Source organism: Temnothorax nylanderi, unplaced genomic scaffold (genome assembly GCF_030848795.1).
Source record: "Temnothorax nylanderi isolate EJ_2023f unplaced genomic scaffold, tnyl_v1.0 TNYL_tig0001_pilon, whole genome shotgun sequence".
NCBI classification, from domain to species: Eukaryota; Metazoa; Arthropoda; class Insecta; order Hymenoptera; family Formicidae; genus Temnothorax; species Temnothorax nylanderi.
Window position 1 is genome coordinate 3303250 of NW_027249063.1, and position 25138 is coordinate 3328387.

A 25138-nucleotide genomic window follows, 5' to 3' on the forward strand; every position below is an offset into this window, starting at 1 on the left:
GCGCAATTTATGTTTAACTTGTCGTAACCTATTGTGCGCCGCTTCCCCAGTCTCTCTCCTCTCTTCTGGCCATAGCAATTTTTTCCCTCCGTAGCGGCGGCGTGAGGTAGATAGAATGGAATTAGCTCGGTACGCGTGTACCGGCGCCGTCGAGCAAAGCGATAATAAAAGGTCGTGGGAGTAAACTTTCATTTTTACTGGGCGCCCGGACAATTTTTATTTCGCCGCCAACTCCCTTCGTCGCCCTTATCCCCCCGTTTTCTCTCCCGTTCTGTCGCTACATCTATCCATCGTTGTCCTTCTTCACCCGGCAGTCGCCGGAACTTGCATTAGCGTTTCGTGGCTCAAGCCAGAAGGGTGGTTCGGCGGTGGTGCTATACTTCCTGGACAAAGTAACCGCGCCATTGTCGCAACAAACCACCCACCCGCGCCCTCCTCCCAGCCAACTCGACCTTCTCTGTATACCCCCGTTCCCTTGCGAAACGCGTGTCCATTGTACTCGCGTCGTGTTAACGTACTTGCGCCTGTATACCGCCGCAAATGTAGAAGCAGTTTCTCCGTTAGAATTGTACGTTACACATCGCACGCGTCTGGCTTTAGCGAGATTCTGTATCTGGAACTTGTCGGGCTATAATCCCGTCGCAGTTTATGACGGATCGATTATAAAGGATGAATTTATAGGGTAATAAGAGTTTCCAAAAGCCGTGAAGAAGGCATAATTTTGATGGGTGATAACATTCGAATTTGTAATTATTACGGCTATTGAAGAGCCTGTAATATTAACGACGAGATCGCGTTTGATACGATCACGGGTTTGGATACATTGCCGATCGCAATTAGATCAACGATCTTGAGCTCTCGATCCCGAGAGATATACCTGCACCTGGCGGTGTCACGGTCGTTGCCGAACCGGTCGGCCTGCACAGGAGGCAGCGACGTATTTATTGCTTAATTCGCGCTTCTTTGTTTCATAAAAGTGAGAAACAGCTTTAATAACAGGCTACGATGGGAGTATAATGAGGGGTTACGGTAACAACGGGGATACTATAACCACCTCGCGAAAGAAAGCGGGTACGCCGTAACCCGTTTTGGTTCTATTAACGTTGACGTTTGAGATTGTTGATTATGTAAAGCGCTCTACAGACATTATCGTTAATTTCCGAATACGGCAGTGTACTTTTAGAGCTTCTACGATAGCGATACATCCGAATACGTCTAACGATCTCTGCATCGAACATAATCACATTCCCGTGCTGAGAGGAAATTTCGTTATAATGTTACTATTATAATACCGAGGAAATTTCTCGAGTATTCCTCTTTCTGCCTCGATATCCCTGATTTTGTGGACTATGATAGAACAGGCGAGGGCATGTCATTTGAACGATCGTAATTTCAACGAATACTTTGTCGGAGCGAAACGATGGTGGATGACGAAAGCGCGACGACGAAGACGACAAGACGGAGAGTCTCGTTTTCAGAAGCGAGAGGCGCTTTTCATCGACGATAGTGGAGAAGGAGAAGAGGAGGCGGATGATGGTTGTGAAGAAGGAAGGTGGAGGTGCAGATGGAAGCGACGGATTATGAGGACGAGACGCGAAAGCGGCAGTGAGGCGATTGTTCGAGGCGTGGAAGCGTGCCTTAGATGCGACAATTGAGGTTCCAGACCGTGAACCTGCAATCAATGCTGTCGTCGTCGTTGTCGTCGTGCCGTGGAAAGAGAGCGCATGCGAGACAGAGAGAGAGAGAGAGAAAGAGAGACCGGGAGGATCGAAGGAGAAGATCGAGGAGGAAGAATCGAGAAACGCGAGGCAGAGATATTCGGAGGGTGCGAAGACTACCATGGAAAGGGCTGGCTTTGTCTGCCTGTGAAAGCTCTCGAGGGGAGGGAGGGCGACAGAGAGGGTATCCTCGAAGACTACGCCTCAAAGGAACTCGACTAGCATATATCCAGCTGAAATCGCGCATCCCTACCTCGACGATGAAACCGAACACTTAGCTGTACTTGTATACCCGTTCGAGAAAGAGAACTTACTTTCGAAAACAGAATGAAACATGACGGGAGAGCCGCGGAAATCTGTTATGGCAGAGGCTTGGCGATAACTGCTACTTCTTGTATAACATCATTGCTGCATTTCTGTCGTACATACACGAATAATTGCTAGCCCCTTTTTATCAGAGGCAGAGAGAGGTAAACATAGTAATTTGTAAATATAAAACCGTAAAGCTAATCGATCGATCGATTACACGATTAACGAGCCCAGCTCATTATACAGCAGAATCTTGCCCGAGCACCTGCTGATCCCGAAAGTGGCTTATCGAGCGAGCGAGCGATTTTTGCGAAACAAACTGCTGTAAACAAATTAATTTTGCAATACTCTTTTTTTATAAAAAGGAATTCTCGTAATATATTCTCGGTTTCGAAGGTTGATTGTTCGGTTGCTAAAAGAAAAGCATTTAATAATTTGCGCGCACAAAATTAATTATCTTTTAATCGAGATATTTTTGTTCCACGTTTAAATCCCGATTTGCGACAATTTTAAATCGAGAATATATCATCGATCTCTCGATGCTTTTCCAAAGCATAAATGCGTGTCAGTCATCGGGCACGAGCGAATAGATAAATGATAAATTTACACGTGTCCCGCGGAGATGGTGAATGTCGAGCAGGTGCAACTGGGAGAGACGATCATGCGGCAGGATTACCTGTGCAATGCGAACCATTAGCTGTCGTGTATGCAGTGTACTCGAGTGGTCTTGTACTCGGGTAGCATTTGCCGGCGGAAAATACACGTGCATTTCTGCGCGCGTATGTATTCGCACAAACGCATGTTTTTATGAGAGTGGCAATTTTTTTGATTTTCGATAACTTGTTTCTTGCGATTTGACTGCTTGAGAATATATATCAAGAGATACATTAACTGTATTCGATTATATAACGTAAATATACATATATAATTACACGTTTGGTTATTGTAATTATTTTATATTTTTTTATTACTAAATAATAATAACATGTTATATAACTTTCAATTTAATTTCAAGTAAAAGTAAAAGGTTGTTTGTGCAATATGTTATACATTGCAGTAAATGAGTGAAGTAATCGTTCACGTGACTAATTGAAGCTGATAAAAAGTTGATTATGGGAAACGTTAAATGTACACTTGCAGTAGGCGATACGCGTACGAAACCTTCAATTTTTCCTTGACAATTTATCGATCCTCGAACGAGACGGGCCGCGAGTAACAATGCAAAAGACGCCGAAACATTCTGTACGTTTGCGCACATACGCGGCACGCTGAGTGTAAATGAAGCGGCTTGTAGGCTAATGGAGGTAGCGCTACCGATGTTGGCTGAGCAATTAAGCTGGTCGGCGGTCGAACAGAGGATAAATAACGGATATACAGCAAATCGTCGTGTGCGAGGATACAGAGCGGCTAAGGAACCGGCTCTCTCGCTCGTCTTCTACAAAATTCATTAATGGCGAGGTAGCCATTAATGACTCCTGATGTTACCGTATTCGCGATCGCGCAAACTAGACAAGCATCTGAAGCCATGTAAATACTTGATAGTAACGCTGTATAATTTCACGTTGCACATTTATCAACTTTGACGATTGCTCGTTCGTAAAGTAGGCAATAAGAATTATTCAACATAATGTATCACGAACTATTAACAAGTATCTTACTTAATAATTTCTTTTAAAAATATATTAATGTTGCTTATATTATGTTGATTATATGTTAAGCGTATGTATAGCCCAGTTTCTGCGTAATTACAAATTGCGCAAATTTACATTGATCGAACAAACTTTCTTGAGGGTAATATTATTTTCTGACAAGCGAGAGATGTGACTCAATTATTAGATTTCCGGAGTTTCCGCGGGTTTACGATACCACGAGAATCGGCTCGGGTAATCAATGAACGTCCCCTCGCGTACGTTCATCCGAAAGCACGGATTCTCTAGCATCTCCTCCTCGTCGTGCCATCGCGCCGACAATTTCCTGACTGATCCACGTCGGTCGCTTTTATGGCGCCGGCGGTTTATTCCTTTATGACTATCCTCGGCCAATTTCGAAGCAACCTCGTCCATGGCGCGTTTCACCGCGAAATAACTGCTTTGTCCACCGATTACGTCGTGCTCCGCTCATAAATACATATGCCCGTTTAATATACCGAGCTATTCCTGTTCTCGATGTTCTCGCCCGTACAAATTAATTACCATATTAAAATTATTTACGTGGTTGGCATAAAAGCGAGAAGGCCGCGCCGAATTAGTTATTATCGCTCGATGAAACTATAAAGATAATTAAAAACTATATATAAGTTGCTTAAGAGACTTGGTCGTTGTTATGAATAAAAAAATGTAGTGCTTTTTACAAAAGTAGTGCTTTTTCAAGCATATTATTTTTCTAATTGTAATTTCTAATATAACAATGAGTATACGTAGGGGAGACTGGGACTAATTGTTACAGGGGTAAAATGATACAGCTATAAAAAGTAGGTTCATAAAACCGTCTATATAAGAAACGCTAGATAAACGCATTTTGAAGCTAAATAATCATACATTTTACAATCGCGTTAGCGTTTTTTAGACGGTTTCATGAACCCACATTTTTATAGCTGTATCATTTTACCCCTGTAACAATTAGCCCCAGTCTCCCCTATGTAAATGTAAGGCAAGACTTATATTTTTCAATTTCTACAATAATCTGACTTTTCAAATGATACAATGTGATATAACAAACAGAATATATGGTAGAAATCAAAGTAACACTTATTGTTCTTTGAATATAGGCACAAATGCTTATTTCTCACAAGGATGCGACTGAATGCAAACGAAGATACTGATACGTTTCGATCATTATTCTCTAAACGTGCGAGTCAATTTTCGAGATGCGTCAATCGGTTCGGTTGTGGGACCGTTATATCGGCGAAGATATGTGTGCGCTAAATCGTGAAAACGAACGCACGAGCGGGGAAAAACGACGCGTGGGCCCGAGGCCGGCATTAATGACGGGATGTGCGGCACTCGTTCGCCTCGTTACTGTCGCCCTGGGGCAATCATGGGAAGCTGAGAGTAAAAGAGAGAGAGGGAGAGAAAGAGAAAGAGAGAAAGACGGAGCCACCCTAACTGCACACACCGAGTCCTCCCGGTTCGCCATCGACTCCTTCTCGTAGTGCGGCCAGGATATTATTTGTTTCCACTTGTTTGTGCGCACGAGAGCTCCCGACAAACAAACAATCTGCCCTTCCAAGAGCCGCCATCTCCATTCTGCCACGGATTTGTTTCTCTCGTCTCCTTTCCACTCTTTGCTCCTATATCTCTCGTTCCTTCCGCATATGTTTTCGTTACCCTACATCTTTCTCTCTTTCTCTCTTGCACTCGCATTTACTCTCTCACTCACTTATTCACTCACGCGCGTTTCTTTTTCGCGGCATAAATAGATTGTAGAGAAAAAGGGGTGACAAAGAGGCAGGAAAATGGGGAGAACGATGCGCGGGAAAAAGACGAGGGGTCCTTTTCTCACTCGCGTCATCTCGGTGTACCACCAATGAGGCATTCGCCGCGTCTGTGCCAGCCAGCGCGCCCTTTTGTGTCAATACTGCGATAATTATTTCTGTAGAGCGACCCGTAATGGCTCATTCAGACGGTGTCGCCAGCTTTTTTCAATGGTAAATCGCGCCATTAAGCGGCTATAATGAACGCCAGCTCCAGAGTTCCGGTGCAGTGCACTCGCGATGATATTTATCTTCTGCCGTGCGAAGGAGGGGCGGCCAGCATTTTATGGAACGTGCCCTTTTTACATTTTATTCAGGACGAACGTAGGTATACGTTTCACGAAAAGAAATTATCAGAAACATTTTTGCCCTATCTCGATCTGATTTGTCTTGACGATTCAAATTCACGGAGCTTGAACAAAGTCGCCAAGGTGGTTACGTAAATAAGGCGATAAACATATTATCGGTTTTGCCTCGCAAAACCTTCGAAACGATGGGAAGGGCAGTATATAGTAAAGATAAGGCTAATTCCAGCGATAGCGTTGGAATATATTTCACGAAATTAAAAGATTGACGTATCCTGTGATAGGCAAACATCGTACGCGAGGGACAGCTGAACACTCGCATTACGTTGCACCTGTTCGAATGAACATAATTTTTATTCGCGACGATTAAACAGCCCGTATTGATCAAAAGAATTGCTTCTATTAGGCTTTTTCATATATTACGTATTGCATCTCATATACCCGCCGGTGATATAGAATTATAGAATATCATCGCAGGAATAAACAAGCTCGTAAATAATCCATCCGTGGCAAGAAATTAGCACACGTCGTTTAAGGCGCTCCTTAAGTCAATATCTTAACACCGATGTTGGTATCGTACCGCGATATATATGCTATTTCACCGTGCCGGCATAATAATTATAAGTGTCACCTCGTTTACGATAAAAGCTTATTACTAGTCTATTCGTTTACGATGTGTGCGAGAATCTTGTGGGCAGGTAATCGATATCGTTAAGCATTCCCAAAGCGGACTGCCAATACACGAAGCAGTTTAAGCATGTATTACAGCGGTACGTTTAATATTCCCCCCATAATTGAGATGGACCAGCTCGTTCGTCTGCGGATCTCCTTCGCGCTTCAGCTATATCTGCTATATCAGCTATATTATACGCCAATACGCTTATACTGCAGCATAATCACCACAGTCATTAGAGCCTGTGTATATACAGGACGATTACCGATATATTCTGGGTGTCCCAATTTACCGTATTTTTTTCATTAATTTTGCAATTGGTCTTTTATTGATAAAAAATCGATTATAGGTACGCGAAAGTGTATTTTTCCGAGGTCAAAGCGTCAATCTATATTCGGAAAGTGCGATTTCTGGACTGTGAAGAAATGGTACGTCATATTGAAACAATTGTGAAGGGTGCATTAAGCGTTATTAGCGATATGCTTTGACCCAAATTGCTGGATTGCGAGCACGGCGAATGAAGGGATATTTTACTACTAATAAGAAGCATTTTCCCTAATGACTGTACTTGATAAAGCGGATAAACTGTAATGAAGTTTCAAGATGTATAATCGAGTTCATTAATTATAATGCACTCGGAATACGGGTAATTTTCCTCCCAAGCTGCTTATGCACGACGCATGCTTTTATTGATTTCACGTAAATACAGGTCTAAGATTTTAGCGACATTGCCGTGCTTCGTTACATTGTGGCAAACAGCCGATCGCAGATAGGCGTAAGGGTTACTTTGTAGGTGCGACGACTGTAGATGCCGTAACTTCCGGAGAACACATCTTGCCGCGACTCGCGTGACGGGTAACGTTTTCATTCCACGTTTCTTTCCGTCGCGATAAGGCAGCGCTGACAATAAATGAAGGTAAAATAATTCTCAGCGACGGATGTGAGACACGGGTCCAGCGTCCTCCCCCCAGCATCCTCGCGCTTACCCTTCGTTTTATCCCCTATTCGCGGCGCGACGCGACGCCTCGATAATCGATCTAGACTAGACGCGTTAATTATTTATCAGGCGGCACGCGTGACTGGCGATCGTCCAATTAAATTAAAGCAGGAAGCCGGATCGTGGTTATCGGCACTTCAGCGACCCTCTCTCCGCTACGTTTCGACGATGCTATCTGATTGACGCGACCTGCCAATGTGGCGCTCGGTGCTTTCAAGTGCATTCGATTCGAGTCCATTAAAACTCGTTAGTCTCCATATACGCACACCATAATTAGACGATGCTGAGCTTTCACGCTGGATTTTCGGTCTGATAGCTCGTCAGGACTAACAATTTCTTTATCTAGAAGACGCAATTTGTGACTAATTGTAAAATAATCAGATTTTAGTATACAAGATGCATGAAATTTTTATTATGTCTCACATGTACGATATCTTACATGTAGCAAAAGTATGTGTGTGTGCGCGCGTATGTATATGTGACATATGTGTATATATTTGTGGAAAATTAAAATAATCATATAGTGCACGCAACGCGTTATTTATAGCACCATTGATCTCTTCTCCTGTAAAAATTTCAACCACTTTTCCTCCTGCATCGTCGCATAACTCGCATGTCTCACGAAAAGTTCGGAAAGCTAAATGTTACGTCGGTACTACTTACGATCTCACGGTCCGCCATAAACGTAATTAAAGCCAGCGTTTTTGTAATATCGGCATGTGCTCCTTGCTAACGATACGGGCCTTTATGGTAACGTAGATCTTCCGGAGCGCCGTTTACACGCGCGATTGCAACGCGGTACACGATACTTGAAAAGGTCTACATCGTTAACGATCGCGCATACCTCCGGGTTAATCGTAAATTTTTTGCGTGCCGTATCAAACAAGGCTGCCAGTCATTTTCGAGATAATCTGCCAGTAAGGGTGTGCGAGATCTCGTCATATGTATTGTACGTACCACCGAACCGTCGCGTGCTCATTCGCGTTCGTGCAATCGTGACGCGGCATAGTGCAGCGCGAGTGTTTTGTCCTATGGATATCGAGGAAAAAAATTAGGAAAGATGGAAAGATTGAAAGCTTTTTGTCATAGCAAAATCTATGACAATGAGTATTATTAAATATTATTGACTTATATTTATATCATTGTTTCGCTCGACGCGACGGCTCGATTAGTTTCACATAAACATCGGCTCGATATCCTATGAGACTACATCCTCGAGCCAAGTGTGCATTCGCGCGAAACGATTTTGCGAGGTAACACTCCGCGAGGTAGAGAAACCACGGCGTACATCGAGGAAACCGACGGGAGAGGACGAGGAGAGGAACGGGAGGTCGATCGAGGTCCCGATGGAGCGCGGTACGTTATACACCCCCGCAAACATATGGGGCCCATTGTGTACCCTTAGGGGCTCCACACCCCCGAGCGGCGCGCAGCGGTTTTACCGCTGCCGTCGAGATACGAGGCGAGATACGCCCGCCTTTATGGACCCTACACCATGTTTCTTCTCTGTGAAAAGGTGCGCACGAGGTAACCTGGAAACCATCGAGTCGCAATTCAACGCACGACGCGAACGCGCGCGCATGTATATTCGACAACGGTGCTATATGTTGACGTCTCGCGGAAGCCGCGACAAAATAGATTTGCACAAATGAACTCCGACACCCGGAAGCACTAAAACACGCGTAAGAAAATGTCGGTTTTCTATTTGAAGATCTCGTGGTGTTCCTTCAGCAAAGATACTAAATTAAAAACCTTATGAAAAATACTTAAAAATTATATACGTAATTTTATTTATATTTCTTTTTTCTGAACATATATTAACACATATGATTTTATGTATATGTATATACATTCTCTTCTCTCTCATCTCTAAAACCTTTATCAACTTAAATTCTATTCTATTTAGAAAATTAAAATGATTTTAATAAAATTAACATGTGCAAGTATTTGTTTAACGGTTTTTCGGCATGTCCACTCCGCAAGGATGTAAACAGCGAGTATATCAGAAACGAAGGCTGTATTACGAGATGAGATAAAAGAAAGAAGAGAGATGGGTGAGAGGACTATCGTTCATCGCGGAACTCCCCAGGGAAGCGAAGATGTAGTTGTAGGTCGTGCGAGAGTCAGGTTATCCCTGCACGCGAGGGCGGACGGGACTGAAACCGAGAGAAGGGCGGGCTGCCGTTCCACCTTATCACCTACCAAATAATGGAGGCATATTGAATAGATAGCCGAACCTAACCGATATCTATCTGATCCTCGAGTCCCGGGGGGATATTAAGGAATCGGCCCTTTTCCACGCCCTTCGGGTATCGCGCGGCAGCCGTTACACCGTATGCGCACGCGGTATTTCCAAACGGCAAAGTGTATCCGAATAAATCCAGAGTCCTCTCACGTTTCCCTCTTCTGGATGCTCCGGGACCCGCGGTTGAATCGCCGAGGGAAAAGCGCGTTTTCCACGAGTTTTCTTCCGATACAAACAAATTTCGTGTCGCCGTGGAATCAATGTGCGACAAGTGCTCTCGACGTAAAAAAAACCACGACGCCGCCGAGGAAAGTCTCGCGCATAGAATTTCGATCATCACGAAATTGCGTTTGCACATTTATACATATATAATCTATATTATATAATCTAAACCATACAATTTCGCGTATATTTGGAAAATTATATATATGTTACATTCTTTTACGCTTTACATACACACATATCGATGTTTTCTCAGTAAAAATGCGTTTGAAAGAATTGTTTTTATTTTGTTATATCGTTATCATGCTCAGAGAGAAACGTAGCGACGACACCGATAATGGAAACACTTTTAGCGGTCTATCCTATCAAGATTGATGTTAACATCATTAAGATGGAGTCGATTACATCCGAGGTGTACGTGCTGCAACCGATAGCGCGAGGATCGAAGTGCTTCTCGTGCTTTGACGCGTGCACGCACACGAGATGGATGAACTGTCGTTTGTACATGCATACGTAAGCTGTATGTGCAAGTGTGAACGTGATCCTATTCGTGTGCGTCTTCCTTTGTATCATTCGTGTGTTGCATGCGCACATATATTTTCCTTCGATCCGAGCGAGGCATAGGAGCGAAGGAGGAGAGAAGAAAATTCGCGCGTTCGCGCCGCTCGCTAGGAGTATTGGATTTGTTGGCGGTATGTTCAACAAATGATTGCGCTGCTACCGCCGCGGAAAAACTTTCGGTTCGGTTCGCGTATCATCGTCGCTGCCGCCACCGCCGCTACGTTTTCTTGATTCTCCTCCGTTTCTGGGCCGAGACCGAGGGTTGTCGAACGAAGAAACTTTACGGGCCACAAAGCACTCCCGGAGAAAGTGTCGAGAGCACAATCATCTCGAACTTCCCCGCTTTCGTCTCACACTTTGCTTTCCTAGACGAAACACCCGAGTGAAAGAAGGCGCGTAAATATATCGCGGTAAAATGTTATCGTTGCAGGACCATTATTCTCACACGCGTTTTCCAAAATCATTACGTTCACAGATAAAATTGCGGAGATATTAAATTTTTTTTCCAAGACAAATAATTCTTTGCTTATGTCGTATGCGTTTTCACTATTTATTATTGTTCGTAGAATGCCCTCGTGGATTGGAAATACAGAATAATCCGTGAAATGTAGTGAGTTCGAAAATCTAGTCATCATCAGGATGCGGCGCGATGTGCCGTCGAGGAATTTCACGAGACGAGACGGCAATCGGATCGCGCTCGCACGGTACGCATACTCGATGAAGCGATTCGAGATGGGGGTCCCCCATCTCGCTTATATTAATTTGCGGCGGTTAAGCGCCGATTCCGAGTGTAGTCTCGTATACGGTACGCACTCTCTACGCTTTTTGTCGCCGTCGCATTATTAAGCACGATTTATGCATTCCGTTCACGACGACACACCGATTGAATAATGCGTCTGAGATTTCACCCCTCATGCCAGACGAGAGAGGAAAGAAGAATCTCGCCCGCGATTTCCTGATAGCGGGGACAGATAAAGCACCCTCCAAGAGCTCAGGAACGTTATTTATAATTTACAAATAATTCGCGATAAAGTCCGGAAAGCGATATTGATAGCAGAATTAAAAATCAACAAAAGCACGATAACAAGGTTGATATCACACAATCCATGCGTATGTCTCGCTTACCTGTCGTGCCTCGTTATATCACTTTGCCTTGAGAGGTCCACTTCTTTGTCCACCTTCTTTATTCGTTTTTCGTTTTCCGAATTTGAGCAAACGAAAAGTGACGGAGAAGAAACGTGTAGGACGCGCAAAAATTTGATCCGACGCGAGCAAATCGCGCGCGTGTTGACTACGGCAGGTTGTATCCGGATACTGAAAGCGCGGCAGGTTGGTCGAAGGTAGAACGAGTTATACGGCAGAGGCGAGCGAGCAGGAAGACAAGTGAGAGTGGTTCCTTTCGCGAGAGATGCGCGAGCCACGTAATCCTTCCGAGGATCCCGTCTTCGCTTTCAAGCAGCGGTTTCTTCTCCCCGGCCCGAATAAATAAGCCGGAATGTTAATGAGCCGTCGTATTCAGCACCGGCGAGCAGTTTTGAATCGCATTATTCGCCTCTAACCGCGACGAGATGTTCGATTCGTATCATATTAGATTTTTGAATCTCTGATTGTGAGTTTGAAAATAGTCGGCAGTTTTTGGATATCAATTATATGTTCAAACATAGACGTCTCATTTTGAATTAGAAACGAAAATGGACCCTAGACACATGATGGATATATCGACAGAATGTGATTTCTTGAAAGCTTTGATGGCTGCAGTTATTAGATCCTTATCGACGTATCACGATTCTGAATTCTACCGGATTAAATCGGTATCAAAATACTAACCAACGAGAGAACTTTGGAAATGTAACATTCGCTATATTCGTTCTTTTAAGTACTTCTATTATCCATAGTAATTTAATATACGTCAAGGTGATGAGAGATCATCATAGCAGACGATCAATTCGTATGAATATTTCGCGTCTATCTGCACGAAACTGAGAAACGATTATCTTAGGCGAATTAATTAAATGTAAATTAAACACATCATTTGTATTTGCGAAGTAAACGGATATATAAGGTGTCCAATATGCGATTTCTCTTTTAGATCATTGTCTTCATATTTTGCAATCCTCTTGAAATATTAATTCTTTAATATAATTTTACATGAAGTGGCAACGGCGTGCTCGTCAAATCAATTAGCTCAAGGAAATATCGGAATAAACTAATATATTATTCAATATCCGCGGTGTCGTGCAGAAATTCGCGATAATAGCTCGCGCTTGAAGCTTTAATTCGCCGTAATATATCGATCGATTATTCCGCCAGGCAAATATTCATACGTCGGTCGGAAGCCGGCGGCGAACCGTAAGAACAAGTCGGTTCTCACGCGAGGACATGCATTTCGAGCATCGCGGTCGCGTTCGTTCGCCCGTCTACCATGTCGGACGAGTCCTCCATGACAGACGTACAGGATCGGGCTTTTCTTCTGCCCGCTGTACCGCGCATTAATTACATCGCGGTTGTCCCGGAGCATGACAGAGACAAAGATCGCGGCAGCGAAATGGACTTGCGGACAGCGCTTAAATGGACTGCGAGAAGGAGGATGTCGCGAATGAAGCAAATTAGCTACTTCATACATAGTTTATTAACAGACGACACGCATGTAACGCAAAAGAGGATGTAATATAAAACAATGATAGTAATAAGATAACTTTATTAAGAGAGTGCAGTATTTTGATACAACAGAACTTGAATAACAGTAGTAAATGAAAATTTTTTAATAATAAAATGGATTTAGAGATTTATACATGCAAGTTGCGACATAATTTTTAAATTGTCTTTAAAGTACGCGTGTGTTAACTGTTAAACATCCTGCACATTTGAAGAAAAGACTTGGACTGTTTCTTTTTCGCGATTCCGAATACACGTATGCAGGTATGCGCAGCGCACGGGCAATGAGAGAATACGAGAGATGAGACTCGTACTTGGGAGCAATGGGTTTTGCGCGAACGATTCGTCGTCGTCGTTGTCCTCGTCTTTGTCTTCGTAAGCGAGACACGCGTGTCCCCCGTCTCTTTGGTCGCGGGGAATGTTATCGGGCTGTATCGTGCAACGGTTTTCATTACCATTCGTGCACGAAAGGCTCGCGGATCGCGGCCGGCACCCTTGAAAAACACGATTTGATTTATTACGAACCGCATAGCCGACGTCGCGCGATGTCGTGCTCGTTCACCCTTTCTGCTTTTTGAACGCAAAGTATGCCCCGACAAGTGTACGAGACACTCCGCAATGCGTAGATCTTGTCTGGATACTTTACACGACATATGTATCTTCAGGGTTAGTTTTAAAGCATTCAGCTAAGCGATTAATGCTTTACCGAAACAATTTGTTACATTATATTTGAAATAACAGTTATAGCACACGTGAATGCATATATGTGACTATATAATAATGTGATAATAATTACAAATATCTCTCTCTCCTTATACTAATTTTTTAATATATAAGAAAAAAACAATTTTAACGATTTACATAAATCATAAATTGAATTAAAAAATTACACGTTGCTTCAACGTTCTATCATTTTCATGCTATTTCTTTGAGCATCGTAACGATATATTTCACCCGAGGGTAGACCGTTACGGTTACGTTTGTCTATTATTACGAGGAATTTCTGATCAAGATTGGACCCGCGGAGATTATCGATAAAATTAGGCCAGGTGGATCCCTCGACCGCCGTCGCTGATTGATGATCCACGCGGAGAGTTTAGCGCGTCGGAAGTGCCGATAATTTCAGCCTGGGTGCTGTCCTCGTTATTACGGAACGATCTGATATTCTTTTTAACGTGAAGCTGTTCGATCAACATACTTATCGGCCACCCAAAGACCGTGCCGAGATCAATCGCTGGCAGAGGACTTCGGCGTTAAACGTAAATGACATAAACATTTTTATACAAACATAACGCAATATTGCATTTTACTAGAGAACCACATGTACGCGCGGTGGTTCTCTATTCTATAATAACATTGCATCGTTATCTGGGCGCGATGGTCGATTTTCTTCCAGCAAAAGGCAGCTTGCAACGTCCGCTGCGCGTTTCTCCCTCCAATTTAAGTACTTCCCTTGTGTTCTGTATCTACCCCGGATCTTACATAAGAATATAAATGTAGCCGTGCGCCGAACTGTTCGGAACGTTGCCAGCGGTCAGAGGATCGATTTCCTGGTAAACGTGAGTCGGGTTGCCAAACGTTCTTTATATAATTTATTATGCGTCGTTGCTTATTATCGCGCTTCGATCAAACTATATATCTGCATCAAACGTCTGGCGCCGCAGTCGTAAACGCATTTTAACGAGATGAACGACATCATAATAATCTTATTAATATGTTATATATCATAATTTGGCAATAAATGAAATAATAATTTATTTAATTTACTTAATTTATCACTAAAGAAAGTTATTATCGTTACATTATTGGGCTAATATGTTTTTTTAAGAAATAAGAAAAAGTATAAACGTTAGTTTTCCTCTTGCTAGTTCAATAATGAAGTTGTTTATTGAATTTTTTTCGAGGAGATCAGTGCTCTCGAAAGCATAGGGCAGAAACGGAGCATCAACCCCGCCGTCGCTAACTCTTACATTTGTCACTCTGTTAATCCCTATTAGATCAGGCCGGATTTCAAACCCGTTCTACCCCTCCCGGCTATGTGCTTTTGCGTGGCAAAGAGTAAGCTCGTTTGAAAAGTGAGCATACCCCGCGGGGTCGTGTCGAACACAGAGAGGAGAGAAAAGGCGGACGTGTGTGCGTACGACAACGATGGGGAGTATGAGGTGGGAGGGAGAAGATACCCTCGGGTCTCACTTTTTAGTAGAATACGACTAAGGTTAAATCGATCTTTTGTGTCGGGCAAAAATTCAGTCTCGGCGAATTCTCGCATTTGTTTTCTCATTAATCCATCTTTAATCAGATATCTAGGGGTCTTCTTTTTTTAACTTAAGCTAATAACACGTCCGCGTCTCTCAGTGTGTCTGTGTGAATGATGATAATTATTTCTCAATCTCTTATAATATTAAGAAGACACATACTGTATAAGTTTCATGAGAATTACGACCCACTTCGGCAAGCGATTGACGAACTTTGCATTTGGCAAGCATCGACTCTCTCACCTCGTTTCTTTTTCTTTCGTTGTTCAGCTGGCCGCGAGAAGGATGACACCTGATAAGGCCATCGACCTTGATTACGAAAGCTATCGAACGCTAACGCTGAAGAGCGTCCATCGGCGCGCTTGGGTTACGTGTCCTTCGGCTTGTCCGTGCGAAACGGACAAGCTGCAGACGGACCAGCGACACGTTCTAATACCCATCGTGAGTTACTAATCCTTTAAACGGATTACCAATTAAACGTGTCGCCCCGTTTCGTAGGCCGAGATGTACAAGGGAGCGCGATAGTCGCGGGAGCCGAGGAGAATTTAAGGACAAGGGGGGATGTACGGGAAAGGGGTTGGGAGAGGGCTCGTGTTAAGTTTAGAACCTGACTATTCGCGATGAGGGGGGTAAGAGAAAGGGGCGAGTGGAATCGGCACCGTACTACACTGCGAAGCGTCGTGTTCCGCAATGGGTGTTACGTTTCAAATCTCAACAGAGAGATCCGCTTAAGCGCGCGCGTATACAGCTGCCAAGCGTTGTATATTTGCTGTCATGTCACAAAACTCGACACTGCCCATCACGTCGTTATCATCTCCGTTACTCGCACGACACGATCTCACTCCTTCGGTCTAACTACACATCTCTACGACTGTCTCTTTCTCTCTTTCTCTCTTTTTCCTCCCCTCTCTCCCTTCCCTCTTTTTCTCTCTTTCTCCCTTTTCTGTCGTTGCTCTTTGTCATAGCCGAGCGCTAACTTGTTACATGACAGTTTTTATTTTCGTGATGTGAGGTTTCGTCTATGACTTCGCACATACACGTACGCATATAGCAGCCAACTCGGTCCATCTGTCATTTATGATCAACTACCATCCTCCCGGGACGTCCTGGCAATACCTCTCTGACTGAGGCTGAAAGCCATCCGTCCAGGGACGTGAGTTTGAATTCGCGAGTCATAGCGCGAGTGAACGAGCGAGCCGTGCCGAGCCCTATCCCCGGTTGTATGTTATCTTCTTAAAGCTGACTCTGCTGACTCGTATAAATTTATTATGGCATTCGATTTCTAAGAGATTGCATTGTGCGCGCGTATAAAGGGGATATGTACGGGTAATCTCGAAAGAACAAAAATTCACGGCAACACGTCGGACGAGGGGGGCAGCCGATCAAATCGGCATGGTTCACGCATACACCTCGCCCGGCGTTTTGCCAGCGCCGAGCGAGACGTAAAATACTGTTATGCGGATTAGCTGTGATCCCGTCAGATCGCGGGATTACGTCCAAGTGGAGGGACGCCTTTCCAATTTAGCCTGCAGGCAAGGACGAAATTTCGCGATCATTCAGACGGAATCAGTCAGCGAGGTTCTCTTCTGGGTGCATATAGGGTAGAATCGAGAATCAAGATTTACAGGAGCGACACATCCGAATCGCACACGTCTCGCGACGACGCAACGGCGGACACGAATGGATTCCGCTATGGAAAATATGTCAATCACTCGGGTCTGACCCCCGGCGCGTGCACGCTCCGTTTGACATCGTCTCGCATCTGTTGCGGGAATCTATCGAGAGCCGGCTTTGTTAACGAGACACGCGCGTTGCGCTTTACCGTGTTACCGAATAATACATCGCCTGTATAATACCGTCGACACGATTATTCGAGTTGGAACCGCCGGAACAGCGAATCTCTCGAATATTGTCGTCGCCGAAAACGGAGACAGCTCTCTCTCTCTCTCTCGCTATACCAGTAAAGCGCCACGAGCAAGTATACGTCACAGATGTCGCGGCGATGTAGATTGTCACGTAAACGCTTGTTAACGCGCGAAATGAAGGCGATGGTAAGAGAGACGTCGCGTCGGATGCGTCGGTTTAGCGAAAAGTCACTCGGTACGACGAACAATATGCCTTATCGTCGTCGCCAGGCGACGCTTTTGCTTGGCTCGCGGCGTTGTACGGTAATCGTGGTGACTCATCATACGTCAGCAATCAATCAACTAAGCTCGATCGGTCGTGAGATTGACGGAGTAAAACCGCACACGTGCCACTCACGACAACGACGGCCGCAGATTTCCAATAACGATACTTATCCGGTGCATTTATTAGAGGTCTTATCGACAGCTGAACGAGACTGCCCCGCTATGAATCATAAATGAAATATTATTAATTACGGACTTTAATAAATTGATGAATTAGCATGGCCATGTTAAAGTATTATCCCGAGATCTGATATTGGTATCGATTATACGTCGACGATCTCCTCAATATCGATACCGAAGCTACCGGTTTGGCATAATGACAAACACGGTCATGCACGATTAAGCGACATGAATATTAATATTTTTGATATTTTATTACTCTTACAAAATGCTCGAGGCATTATTTACATTTATATTAGTATAAAAATTCCATCTTTCGTTTAAATTTTCCGAAATTATTCTGTTTCTTGTGACGCGTAATTTATTAAAAGTTTGAGATATTGAGATATATTTAAAGTCATCGAAGAGAACGAGATGCGTCGCGACGATCGCCGTTGCGTATCTCTGCTGGGAGTTCTTATGGGAATCGGAAAGTGATAAATGGCTCCGCGGCTCGATATTATCTTAAGTGACAAAGTCACGCACGCAAGCGAGCGTTCGGTTGGCTCATGCATGTCGTAACGGCCAGGATGTAACGAGTGTAGGTGGCCGTCGTTGTCGACGTCGTCCTCGCAGTTGGCAGGACGTTAGTTATCTCTTCGGGCTCGCGGAGGTGAGGTGAGAGCAGGTCGCCTGAAAGAAGCGCTTAACGAACTGACGACGACATTATTGTTGTTGCCGGGACCCGGACGGATTCGGCCGACTACCCGTTCCCTTTATCGGATGAAGCCAGAAGGCAGACCTCCGCCCGTTTGTCCCTCTCTTCTCCTCCCATCCTGCGGCGATTTTCTCTCTGTCTGCGCCCTTTCGCTCGTTCGTACGGGAAGAAAAACCGTATGACCGAGGGTACGACGAAGGGAAAGCGGAGAAGGAAGAAGAGGAGAAGGAGAGGAAAGGACACAGGCGACGAATCTCTCTCGATTTGACTCTAATGCCGGGGACGGGCTTTAATTAACTCGCCGCTATCTTTTTCCCGGTTCGTGTTGGTATTTATTTACGTGTGCTCGGTGGCTTTAACCGGGCCTGGGTTCCCTCGTTTCGATGTTCTCAGGAAAAGTCGTGCTCGTCGACGGTCGACGATTTTCCCAAGGACATCGATGTGTCTAACAGATTACGACCTGTTCTTATTTAAATGTCTGAGATTGCTTTTCATTATGATAACATGACTGAGATTGCGCGATCACCATGTTTCCTGCCAGCAGCTTTTACTAATATTTCTGTAATTAATATATACGGTATATGTGTCGAGCTATGATAAGTATAATGAGTTGCGACTCGCAAAGCTGATTTTACAAACATCGGAAGTTGTTTAATTAATTTACGCGTATCTCTATTTATTCGTGTCCGCTACGAATCCTCGCGTGCGTTTCGGGCAATTAATTCCCGACATATACACAACATTTCGCGAAAGTTGCAAGAAGATATCTCGATAGGTTCGTAACATTGTATTCTTGCACGCGAAAGCATCACTGCATATATATACATATGTATGTGTGTATGTATGTGTAATGCTAGTCAGCACACGGCGACAATACGACGGTAGCAATACTTTCGTCGTCGCGGCGAGGCCATCTTCCTTCGGGATTCATTAAAGACTTTTATCGGGAGAACACAGGAGCGTCTATGTACCAATTCACTTAACGTAACCAATCTAAAAATGCTCATCAGCAATTTAAAACGACGAGGGCTTCTGGAAGGACAACGGCGACGGGGTTGGACGAGACGAGATGGCAGGATAGCGTAGTCAATGGGGTAGTCAGAGAAGAACGACGAGGAGAAGAGAATTTCGCGTGGCTCCTTCGGAAGGAACGGAAGGGGCGGTCGGTGGTGAACCGCTTCTACCACCGTGGCGATGCGTCTGCCTTCACGCGGCCAGGAATAGGTTGGAGGGTAAAAGAAAAGAGGATGAGTAGCCAGGGACGGTTTTGCGTGTAGTCTAACAAAACTTAATGCTGTTTTAATGATAATATGAAAAACCTCGAAACTTTCTCAATACAATTATTTAGTTAGATTAGGTCTCAATACGAAAAATAAAGGTTTACGCTTTTGGTTTCCATCGATTTTAAGGAATCATATTAATATCGAGAAGTACTTATAAATTTTCGGGTGTTATTTAAATTATACATTTATGTAAAGAATAAATGAAGGCACCTTGTTTTCTCTTTCTCTTTATTTTGTCACGCTAGACACTTGGAAAATTGTTAACTTTAGGTCTTGAAAATATATCCGCTACTGCGACAAGCAGAAGACGCGAAGAGAGAAAGAAAGAGAGAGAAAGAGATCCATTTACGAAATGCTCATCGACCGTCGTGGGCTTTTTTCCGGATGTAGGGTGTATTCCGCCCTCACCGTAGCCGAACCACTGAAGCGAGAGGGAGGGAGGGTGGGTGCTTTTCGAGAACGCGCGGAGGATTACTCTGATTCGTTTTGGCTTGCAGATTTCGCCTTTTTCAACCGCCCCGTGCCCATCAGCGTCCTACCGGTGATTTCGCTATGCGAGTTGGGGTGGGAATCTTGGGGAACGGGAACGAGAGGGAAAGCATACAGAAAATGGTTGCCGGTATTGCGATAACAGCGAATAAAATTCTTCGATCTCAAGGCGTAAATGTAGCGTACCGTGGAACGGAGCTACTTTCCGCCGCGTTAAAGAAGGAATTTAAAATCATCGAATTTCTCAGAACATTTCAATCTCGCGTAGGGAAAATTATTTAGAACTGTGTGGTTGTGAATTCCTTAAAAGAACCGGCAAGATTAGTCTGTAAAGAGCGAAACAGTGTTTCGCCACATCCGAGCGATGGAAATTAATAATTCCGTGCGAACGAACTCATAAATGGATACCCCGGCGCCCGTAATCAAGACGCAAATGTCATTCGTCACGACGATACAGGGAGATAAGGCCATTGTCGCGTCTGCGGTTATCGGTTTTCTAAGAGGAAAGAGGGTTGGCGGCGGCGGGGGTAATATCTCCGCGCGCGGCCGTAAATCATGGTGTTTGCATAAAATATTAATAAGTGACACGAGTCAATCCGGGATTAGATACAAGGGAAGTTACGAGAAGGGGGTCTCCTACGATATTCGCGCGCGCCTTTATCTATCTCTATTTTATTTTGTTTGCGTTGGCTTTTCCCACGAAGGGTCGAGCCCGACCCACCGCGTCCGTCCTCCGCCCGCCGTTCGCGATACTCTCTTCGACAAATAGTAATAATGCGAATTGGCACGTGACGCCGTTGTCGCAACAACGGCAAACATACCACGCTCGAGGAGTGATCGAGGGAGGCGTATGTTACGCTCTGAGAGATCGTTTGGGGACCCGAAAAGATACGTCTTTTCTGTCACCTCGTCGCGGATCGATTGCTCAGATCGTTCAGGATTTTGGCGGAAATTGATGCCGAATCGAACTCGAATGAATTGATTCGAGATTTACTTTTTAAGCGAGCGGAGAAGAGGGCAGCGAAATTCGAAAGAGTAACGTCCCGATTGAGAGCGGCTTTCGCAATGACGTGTGTAGCGTAATTGCGAACGGCTGTATCAGTGACCCACACTCTCCGTTCGACACGTGTCGCCCCTGTGTCGCCCTGTGTGCATTCGACGCTCTTATCTGGCGACTGCTTTACAACGTGTGGCTCGAGGCTCGGGGCATGGCTTCCATTACTCGTAATAATATATTCTTATAACTTCGTACAGAGAGAGATCTCCCCCTCTCGGACGGCGGATAAAGCGAGACGTAGCGGGACGGTGCGCGAGGAAGCGAGAAAGCATGTGCTGCGGCACACGCGTTTGTCAATGTTTGCCGGTGTCGACACCCACCTACTTATGCAAATCATTTAATTTAACCCCTCCCGCGTGCCGCGCGTATCCCGAGAGAGATCGTATCTCGAAACCTATTCGTATTCATTGCCTCGACGGTGGGGAACGCGCTGCGCCGCGCCGCTCGACCCACAGCAGCCATACGATCGCGTTTCTCTTGTCGACTATCGCCAACCGTGTTTATATCGACGTAAAATCTTGCGCCACGCGTGCGTTACGCGCGTCGTTGCATCCAAAGAGATACCTGCGGAAATTGATGTATCTCCGATTCGACCGTGCGCCCGTAACACGTATATGATACCGCATACGCAGGTTTACGACGTGACTGAAAAAGGCGCGTCGACTCGCCTTTCACCACAATTGTATTCCCGCATTTATTCGCGCAAAAGGTACCGTCGAGTCAACAGAGAGTAACGATTCGGCGCGCAATTTAATAAAAATCAAGTTTAATATAATACTTGGTTTAGTCTGATATTTTAGTATAATACTTGATTAGTATTCAAAGCTGTTGTAGCCTTAAAAAGTACGGGGTCAAAATAAGTTGTATAAAAAATCTTAGAAATTCCTTTAATTACGGCGACTAAAAAAAATTAATTATTTTCAGATGGAGCGGGATACATAAAGAACAGCCGCGATTGGTAAGTCCTCTAATAAGTCCTTTAAATGAAGTGCTAGTTAGCTCGCACGCAGTTACTCTGCATGAAATATTAAGACCAATTTTTTATTCCCGATTATTGTTAATTGAAGGTTGGCAAAAGACGAAGGGAATATGCATTTCGAAATTGAATCGTCGGTCGTTACCTTAATTCTCTACAATATAATTTATTAACGAGCCACACGTAACTAGAATATAATTTATTAACCTTTGCTCATAAATTTCTTATTAATTGAGAATTTCCAAGCTTGTTAGAATTTGGAATTAAGCGGAAAACAATTTTACCATCTATCCGTAGTTAAATCCGCGTAGTTGAATATCTAGCTACACGACTAAACGCATAAGATCAGGATTGAGCGATACATCTCGAATGATGAAAGACACGTACATATCGCGCAATATACGAAAGCAAACGAAGCGCGAAAGCGCTCGACGTAGGTATATCGAATAAATGCGATGATTGAACGTGCAGTAGCGAACGATACGCTTTCATTACCACGGGTGGAAATCGGGAGTCAGCGATTACGATTGGCCGACGATCATGTTCGGCGCGCCCAACGGTCGTGAACATCGCGGAATGACGTATCGGTCGTGCGGTCGTTTTAACCGTTTTAACGGCCCGGCGGAAAACGAGTGTCGGCAGCCACGCCGAAAGCCGTGTACACACACTCGTGACCGAGGCCGGACGGATGTAGCAACGATATGATATCGATTCCAATTCGAGCCAGTTGAATCGAGCGAAAGAGAGAGAGAGAGAGAGAGAGAGAGAGAGAGAGAGAGAGAGAGAGAGAGAGAGAGAGAGAGAGAGAGAGAGAGAGAGAGAGGACCCGAGTGGGCGCGCACGAGGGGCTTCGGCGGGACACTGCTGAATTAGTAGCATTGTTAATGCAGTAATCGAGTGCTTCATCGTTGGATGATTCCGGCGTGCGGGGTGAAGTGCCATCGGCCACGCCGGATGATGAGAGGAGACGGCTGGGCCTGTGTGGATACGTATATGTATACGGGCGCGTGCGTGTGTCTACTCGTGTGATACAACGTGTCGTCACTCGGCTAAACCTGTATATTGATGCCGGGATGGCAAAAATTTCATCACAGATGCAGTAATTGTTCCGTCGATGGAAATCCGACGGGCATTAAAAACGCCTGTACGCGTTGATGATTTTTCCGACATGACGAATGCCGAACGATGAGTCTGGAGTCGAATCGCGCACAGATACTCAAAATTAGACGAGAGTTTACTTTATCAATGCGACTTTTTTTTAAAATTTGTTTTATTTTGGCTGTACTCATAATTCGTGCTAGCCAGAGGACGAAATGGTAGCAAGAGTTCTATAAACGTTCGCGCGCGTGTATTCATGTAGACGACGTGCACCCGCCGTTTGTCGCTGACGTTCATTTGTTTTTCCCAACAATATGAAAAAAGAGCATGCGGAGAGCGCATTGGCGTGACTCGTGCCGACGATAAATGGAAACAATTACAAAAGTCAGCAGCGCGATATTTTTCTCTTTCAAAAAATTATTTAACGGAGTGAATTAGAGCGTACACTGTAAAGGTGGACCGTGCTTTTACATGGAACGTGTTTATAAATTTAAATCCCGTTAAATTTGGTTATTTTTAGTATAATTCGAGCGATAGCTCTTTGGACTTCAAAGATGATCGTTAAAAAGAAAGTGACGAACTCGATGCTAATTGCCTCGATCAACACGCCGATCTCCAAGCGATACGCGATTTTCCTCTCGAAGACGATCTCGCAAAAAAACACGCCGGAATATGCCAGTTGCAATATAGTCGGAGAGCGAAATGTATAAACGGCCGCTCGTGTATTCATGTACTCGACGTGTACCCGCCGTTTGTCGTCACGGCCGACGTTCATTCGTTTTTCCGGCCGAATGAAAAAGCCAGGCGGCGCACATAGCCGCGCGCGATCTGCAGTGCACACACCGACGTGACGTCACGTACGTTGTGTACCGTGGTGGGTGGCGACGCGACGCCCGGCGTCGCGCTCGCTCGCGCGTCTAGCCCGTTTGTCAAAACTCTTTATTGCCGTCCTCCGGGCGCTGTATTCAAAGCGAGGACTCGAATGTACACCGGTCGGAAAAGTGCGCCGCTTCAGTTTTATACATATATAACGCGCGCGGTTTGAGTTTTATGATTACCCGCGCGCGGCGAGAAAATATGCGACAGGACACGTCGACACGTCCATGTTTTGTCCGTTTTTTCCGCTTTCCCGCCGTCCGGACTCGTCTCCGCTCCGGGCTCTCTTCGAACAGCGGCGCCCGGTTCGTCGGTCCCTGAAGAGATCCGCGTTGTCAAAAGCGAACGCGCAAGTGGCCTTTTTTTCCCAGCTCTCGTTTCTCGCGATTTTCAACATCCGCTCTTCAGCCGGAAACCCAACCGCTCGGCGCACACGATTTGCGGAACACGATTCGGGATTCCGACGTTGTTATCCGGCGATGATATTTAATTATCGCGTGCGAGCGATAGTGATTTCACGGGATTTACCTTTCCTCGTGCGCTATTCATTAACATCGATGTTTTTGCCTCCGAATGCAGAATGTGTGCCGCCGTGCATATATACCTCGCGTGTTCATGAATAAAAGCGCGATGTATGGTAGATACAACACGAGGCATTAGCGGAATAAAATGGCCGTAATACCGACTATGTTGAACATACCGGGAGGTTGTGGCGGAATTTTGTTTCTATAACACTTATAGCGGGGCCGTAGTAAATTTTCATTCTTTTTTCCACCTGCACTTTTGCCGCGAGCAAGCGTCTAGTTATAACTTCGTAGCCGTTAAATGTTTCGGATAATTAACGAACAGCATAGTAAAAACTATCATATTAAAACACGCGGTAGCCATTTGTACAGCTCTAGTGTGGAGAGCTACATTTCTGTTAACATACAAATTCCATT

General features: G+C 44.8%; 1 long non-coding RNA gene across 3 annotated transcripts in view; it reads left to right on the plus strand.

Annotated features, from left to right (window-relative positions):
• The window catches only part of LOC139781584 (uncharacterized), a 238758-nt gene that overhangs the window by 22560 nt on the left and 191060 nt on the right, over positions 1–25138 (plus strand). For all 3 annotated transcript variants that reach the window (XR_011720609.1, XR_011720594.1, XR_011720599.1), the window contains exon 3: positions 22172–22205. This is a non-coding gene — a long non-coding RNA (uncharacterized lncRNA). The remainder of the gene's footprint in view (positions 1–22171; positions 22206–25138) is intronic.